Source organism: Galeopterus variegatus, unplaced genomic scaffold, assembly GCF_000696425.1.
Source record: "Galeopterus variegatus unplaced genomic scaffold, G_variegatus-3.0.2 Scaffold2824, whole genome shotgun sequence".
NCBI lineage: Eukaryota > Metazoa > Chordata > Mammalia > Dermoptera > Cynocephalidae > Galeopterus > Galeopterus variegatus.
The window spans coordinates 145,818-152,796 of record NW_007728935.1 but is presented as its reverse complement, the minus strand read 5'-3'; the positions used below and the strand labels follow the sequence as shown (position 1 = coordinate 152,796).

Genomic DNA, 6,979 nt, shown 5'->3' with positions numbered 1-6,979 from the left:
GCCTCCCTACGTAGGAAGGTAGATCCTGAGATTCGAAGGGTTGCACAGTAGTCTCAGCAAAAGTTCAAGCAGACTTCACATGGAAGTTTGGTCAGAGCAGTAGGGGGTTGGCAGTCTGGCAAAGCCTCCCACTATTGCTATGGGAAATGTTTCACCTCACTGATCCCCAAAAGCATCACAGATTGGGAAAGCCCTGGGCACGTTAATTACTCTCTTTGAGCCTATATTTTCTCATCTGTAAAACAAAGATAATACTACTCAATTGATAAAGTTGTTATAAGGATTAAATGAGATGAAATAGAATGATGTTTGGCACAGAACAAGTAGTCCGTAAATTGTAGCCACTGTAAGTGTCACCGAAACCAAAAGAAGAGTTTCCAAGAAAAGGTGGTCAACACTATCAGATCTTTCAGAGTGCTCAAAAAGGTTCACATTGGGAGCATTGCGGGAGATAAGTTTGTAGGGAAGATGAAGCCAGTTTTAGTCTCAGGTTTGCAATATTTAAAAAGGCTTTAAGGAAAAGCGATATAGTCAGAGAAACTTAACTAGCAGCTCTTGTACACTTCCTTAATACAGGTTATGAGCTAAGAATTAGGTACCCCAAACTGATAAATTTCAACTGATAGACCTTTGGAAAAAAGAATAGAAAATCACCAGCTGTTAATGTAAGTGTCCAAGAGGGAAAATGGCTAATCGGATTGTTGCAGAATACAGCTGGGGAAGAGGGAGACTGAAAATCATCCACATCATATGTCTTAATTAATTTAATCAAAATAATTCTTGGGCCGGCCCGGTGGCGCACTGCTACAGTGCGCCGCTTGGGAAGCGCGGTGGCGCTCCCGCCGGGGGTTCGGATCCCACATACAGACCTGCCGCTCACTGGCTGAGCGAGGTGCAGGGGCAACACCGAGGGTTGCGATCCCGTGGCCGGTCCCGGTCCGGTATGGGCGCGACACTGAGGGTTGCGATCCGTTGCCGGTCACGAAAAAAAAAAAAATTCTAGACTTAGGAACTATTATGGAAGAACTTCAATCGTCGTTGCTTTCTCCTCTGCTCTGCTCTCACCAAATCTCAGGTCATAGGTCATTCTTACTATAAAAAGCTCCACACATTCCATAGAAATCTGATCAAGCTCACTAAGCCTCTTATTGGGTGAATGGAATTTCAGCTCCTCTAATTGCACCTTCCATCTGACCATGAGGGCAGGGAGGTGGATCAGGAAGACTGCCGAGATTGTTCTCCTGCCATCCACCTCAGCCGTACCTTTATGGCTGGGCCAAAGGTAATGGGTTATCAGAACTTACTAACATTAGTGTCACTAAAGTTGGTATACAATCCTTGATTGCTAAATTTAAGACTTCAAAAAAAAAAAAAAAAAGAAAGAAAAGAAAAAGAGCTATCATGGAAGAAACTGTATATTCTTTATAAACTCAGTTCAACAAAGGGTCTGAATACACATTACAACAAACCTTTTTTTTTCTTTTTCACTGGGGGGAGGGGACCATTGTCAAGGAAATAACATAGTAACTCACTCTCCCTTTTTCATGAACTACCCATTTCTTCAATTAACTGGACACTAAGGACCTAAGCAGTCGTCCTCAAAATATCACACACAACTGCAACTTCAGCCCTGAAAAACCTCCTAAAACAGCTCTTAATGTTCAATCTTTCCTATGGTCAAGGAGAATAGAATTCACAAATTATGCACAATAAGGGTTGCTTTCTCAGAAAATTCATAAACGTTCACAAAAAAATATAAGTTAGAGTATGGTACTGATAACACCACAGTCCAGGATTCAACCTCTGTACCAGCCAGCTGCCAAAAATATATCTATCTATATATTGAATCTCTCTCTCTATTTATATATATATATCTTCAACCAGTTCAACGAATAAAAAGAAACTGCCTGTTAGTGCAATAACAAAAAATCCCCCAAAAAATACAGATTAAGATTTATTTATTTATTTACTTTGCTATGCCATAAAACATCGCAATAAATTTATTTGTTTTCAATAAATTTATTTTATTTTTTTCAATTTTACTTCTCAAAATACATTGCACTTGATTTTCATGCCCCTTTACCTGTTCCTCTCCACCGCCACCCCTCCCCCTGCACATCGTATCTGTTTACTTGACTTAAATAGTTCAAGGAATTTTTGTGGTTATTCTGTCTTCTTCTCCCACCCCCTTTATTTGTTTGTGTTTAGAAAACACAGATAAAGATTTAAAAGGTTCAATCCTGGGCCGGCCCGTGGCTCACTCGGGAGAGTGCGGTGCTGATAACACCAAGGCCCCGGGTTCGGATCCCATATAGGGATGGCCGGTTTGCTCACTGGGTCAGCGTGGTGCTGACAACACCAAGTCAAGGGTTAAGATCCCCTTACCGGTCATCTTTTTAAAAAATAAATAAATAAAATAAAATAAAATAAATAAAAGGTTCAATCCTGAGTTTTGAACAGAAAAATATTTGAATTGAAAAGCAATTGGGCCGGCCCAGTGGCGCACTGCTACAGTGCGCCACTTGGGAGCGCAGCGGCACTACCGCGGAGGGTTCGGATCCCACATACAGACCTGCGGCTCACTGGCTGAGCGAGGTGCGGGCGCAGCACCGAGGGTTGCGATCCCGTTGCCGGTCCCGGTCCAGTGCGGGCGCGACACTGAGGGTTGCGATCCGTTGCCGGTCACGAAAAAAGACAAAAAGGGAAAAAAAAAAAAAAAAGAAAAGCAAGAGTTTGGGATTTGGAGTCAAACAGATTAGGGTTCTGTTAGCTCCATCACATTACTGTGTAACTTTGAGTTAAATTCCTTATCTCCTCAACCCTCAGTTTCCTCAATAAAACAAGTACAACTCTGAGAGCTCTTAAAGTTAACTGAAGAAACATAAAGCTCTAAGTACAATGCCTGGTACATAGCAGGAATATATAACATGTTTCCCCTTCCAGTTTTCAAAAGGTTTAATCAGAGATTGATTCATAGAGAAGGTGGGACTTAAAGACCAGGGAAAAATTGTTACCTGAATGGAAAGGAGGAGTGTATTCCTCAAATACTCCAGATTTATTTTTAACTTTAAAAATAAGGATATATTTCTCTGATTATTGGTAAATTACTAATGTGAAGGTACATCACTGATCTTGAAATGCTTTTCTGTATAAGATGCTCTTCTTCCCCTATTCTAATTTTAAAATTCTTTGAGTTTCTACATTTGTACAATTTTCTCCTGTCCTCTCCCTGAAGCCCTGACTCACACCCTCCTTACTCTGGTCTTGGGATGACCTAAGCCTTAGCCAGACAGACACACCTTAGAGTTTACTTAGTATTTTAAAAGACTTCTGGGAGAAGGCTACAAACCTGCATCTAAGAGGTTAGAAAAGAATCAGCATGGTATAATGAAAAAGACAAGGGCTTTGGAAACAGATCTGGGTTTAAGTCCTACCTCCACCACTTTCTAAATGTATAATCTTGGGCAAAGCACTTAACCTTTCTGAACCTCATTTCCTCATCTGAAAAATGGAGATAATACCACCTATATCTCAGAGTGTTTGTTATCAGGATTACAGAAATGACTATGACAATTTCTGGCACATAAAAGGTCAATTAATGGTAACTATTATTAGTGTCCAACTGCCAATTGCCTCACTGAACACTTTTCAAAGCTGTACTTTTCTAAGTGGCAAAAGTAGTCATACCGCTCCCACATTCCCTTGCCTATATCCCAAACATTCCATTTCAGTAATCTATAATTAACTAAATCAAAAGCTTAAACAATTCAGGGCAGGAAAGTGCTAACATGGCTCAACTCATTCTCTCCTGAAAGCAACAAAGCCAGTGCAAGGTGGATATGTTTGCCAAAAGAAATAGTCTGTTTGAACATGGTCATTACTGATACTGATGTAAGCACAAACTAGTTGAGGTCCTTCAGTTTGCAGCCTTACTGTCAGAAAGTTTTAACTTTTCGGAAATAAATCCTCTCCTGCCTTATTTTCCCTGCTGAGCTCCAACACTCCTATCACCCATTTTCAAGAACATAGGGAAGAAATCTTCTGACCTACTGCTGCAGCATTCGCTGTGGAATTTATCTTCCCTTTTCACAAATTACTTTTTAAAGAGATTTTTGGTTTGCTGGGTTCACTTATGTGAGCTTATGAAGAAGGACATTATATATAAATATATCATAGCTACAATGACAAGATCTGACCCCCAGAGCACCACAAGTTACAGGATGCAGGCAGGTGCTAAAGATAAGAAGTGGCTGAGTAACCTGCACACCATATGTTCATTCCTGTTAGCTACTGCACTTGGGAATTCTGGCTCTTGGAAAAAGTTTATTTCCCTTGTGTGGCTGAGCAGAGGAACAGAACTAAGAAAACTGATGACAGTACATGAATACAGTAAGGGAAACCATGAGTAGAAATGTGACTTAAAGTCTGTACATGACCGTTACAAAATAAAAGCAACAGTCATCAGTTACATAGCCAAAGGCAGCTATTTCAATCCTATACACTATAATAAAAGCAGAAGGGAGTCAAGGGCAGAATGATTATTTAAATAGATAATCTAAGAATCAAGAATGGCTCAACACATCAAAATGTCACACTGTAGTCCCTTGCTAAGTTGACTTTCAACTTAGGGAAAGAAGGGCAATCTCATGCACTTATTTTCATTTAGCCAAATAATTATCAAGGTTAAAGATTCTGCCCCCAAAAAGCAGCTCAGCAATGCCCTTAATTGTGTCATACAGCTGCATCCTTGCCCAGCTTCACCTGCTTAACTTTCAGCAGAGTTGTTTTCTGGTGCAATTAACATTGTAAGGCAAGCTCAGCCCTGTCTTCCATAGCCTTGAGGCTGCTGAATAAATCTAGAATCATGGAACATGTATTTTGATGCTGAAAAAACAGGAAGAAGGTGGTTCTGCGACAAGGAAAAGGGTCAAGAAGCACATCTAGAATTAAGAAAAACAGACTGTGGTATGCTGGCCTGTGATTTTTTAAATTCTTTATATAGAATCTATTGAATTGTGTGTACCTTTCAGAAGAGGTCATGGTGGCACTTAAGCCATGATGGAAGGAGTAAAATAAAAATCAATTTTCATAATAATAAAAGCCATCATTTCTTAAGACCCTACTATATGTGCCAAGTTCAATGCTAAGCTATTTACAAATATTTCTAATCCTCAATCATAATTAGTAGCCTCATTTTATAGAAGAGGAAATTGTGATTTGTAGAATTTGGAAATTACTCAAAAGGTAGTAGTGAGGGTGCTAGAATTCAAACCCAGGTCTGCCTGACTGTAAACTCCATGCTCTAAAAGCAATTTGTTAAACACATTTACCCTCAAGAGATCTAATCAAATTACAGATTTTACATACAAAGACTCTTAATCACAAGAAAAATATTTGACCAAAATTATAAAGCATCTCTACTAGCCAGAAATATGCTTCAGATTTCCAGCCTTATATCTAGGTGTTCACCAGCACTGGTGCCCCTGGCTGCCTCTTTCTACTATAATTCCTTCAAAATGAGTTTCATACTGCAAACAACAAAACTGCTGTTAAAAAAAGCATTATTAAACAAATTCTTTCAGTCTTGCCTCTGACATCATTTTTCACCTATATTTGGGTAGTTAGAATGAAAGGGTTATCTGTTATACCATAATTATGAATCTATTACAACAAAAAGTTAGGCTGGATCCAAGATTTCAATTCAGCTGAGTCCTACACAGAATAAAACCAATGCACTTCACATTCTTTTATTGCTATTCTGATAAAGCAATTAAAAATCATTCACGGCAATTAAAAATAACATTAATCATTCTGTTCATATTGTGCCTAGGAAATTAGAGCCATAACAGAGCCCTTTTTATATGATCCACATCTCTGTCTTTTCCAATATTTGCTTTTTTCCGTGTCGATTTAGCTTTAAGATAGACACACCATGGATAGCTTTAAGATAGACACACGTAAAACGGGATATCATACTCATACATCTAAGCACACTTGCTCCTTGGTGTTTGAGGTGTTTTTTCTTTCAAAACTACATCTGAAAGAAACTGACAGCTGAGACTGAAAGCCCCACCATGATCATCTTTCCCAAAAGTAGCAGCATTTCTTCCTAACACTTTCAGATTATAATAAAGGAACCAATAAAACAATCATTCTCTTCATACACTCTGATGATCCTAATGACCAACTACTGAGAGGGAAGGACCAAACTCTTAAGATAAAAGAATGAAGAGAATCTCTCCATTAGTCTTCTACATTGAGAAGATGCAAGGATACTGCAGTAGCTGGAAATGAAGGGCCCAGCATCGATGGAAGTGGTTGGCCACAGAAAGGCAAAAAGTCATCATCTGGACAGAAACCAGACAACTGAGGATTTCAATGCGAGGTAAGTACTGCTTACTCGTTCTACAAGTAGAAAAGATCTTTCCACCCTTATTGCTGGGTGAATTCCTGCAAACGGTAAGGTTTTTGTCTATCTTTGGGGTTTCCTCCCCCGATAGTCTGGAAAATAAGACACGGGAGTGTGTCGGGGGCGCGGGGTGTAGTATTAGGTACCTCTGCCTATTCCTAGTAGTAGGGGACAGCGCTACCTCCATGTCACTCATAGTGAAGTACGACCGTGCCACCTGGAGTCCCCGCTCCCCCGCACTGGGGGCCGGGTGGAGGCATCTCGGAGAGAGAGGGTTTGAGGGGAAAAGGGGTCTCTCTGCTCCTATGATCGGAGGGAGGGCGTGGAGGGTGGTGCCGCTGTGCCGAGAGGATCTGTGGTTCCCCGCCCTCCCTTCCTCTCCACAAGAGGCAGCCCGGCCCCAATACCTTCTTGACTGTGCGCGGCGCCTCGGTGACGGTGCCGTCGGGGCTGACTAGGGCCTCGCCGCCGTCGCGATGCCGCTGGTGCTGGTGATGCGGGTCGCTCCGCTTCATGGCCGACGCCTGAGGCACCTTCCCGGCGGCTGGGCTGAGAGCCGCGGCGGGCCCT

The 6,979-nt window shown here is 41.2% G+C and overlaps 1 pseudogene; it reads right to left on the bottom strand.

Annotated features, from left to right (window-relative positions):
- Positions 1-6,586: 6,586 nt before the first annotated feature.
- The window catches only part of LOC103599010, a 1,743-nt pseudogene continuing 1,350 nt past the window's right edge, over positions 6,587-6,979 (bottom strand).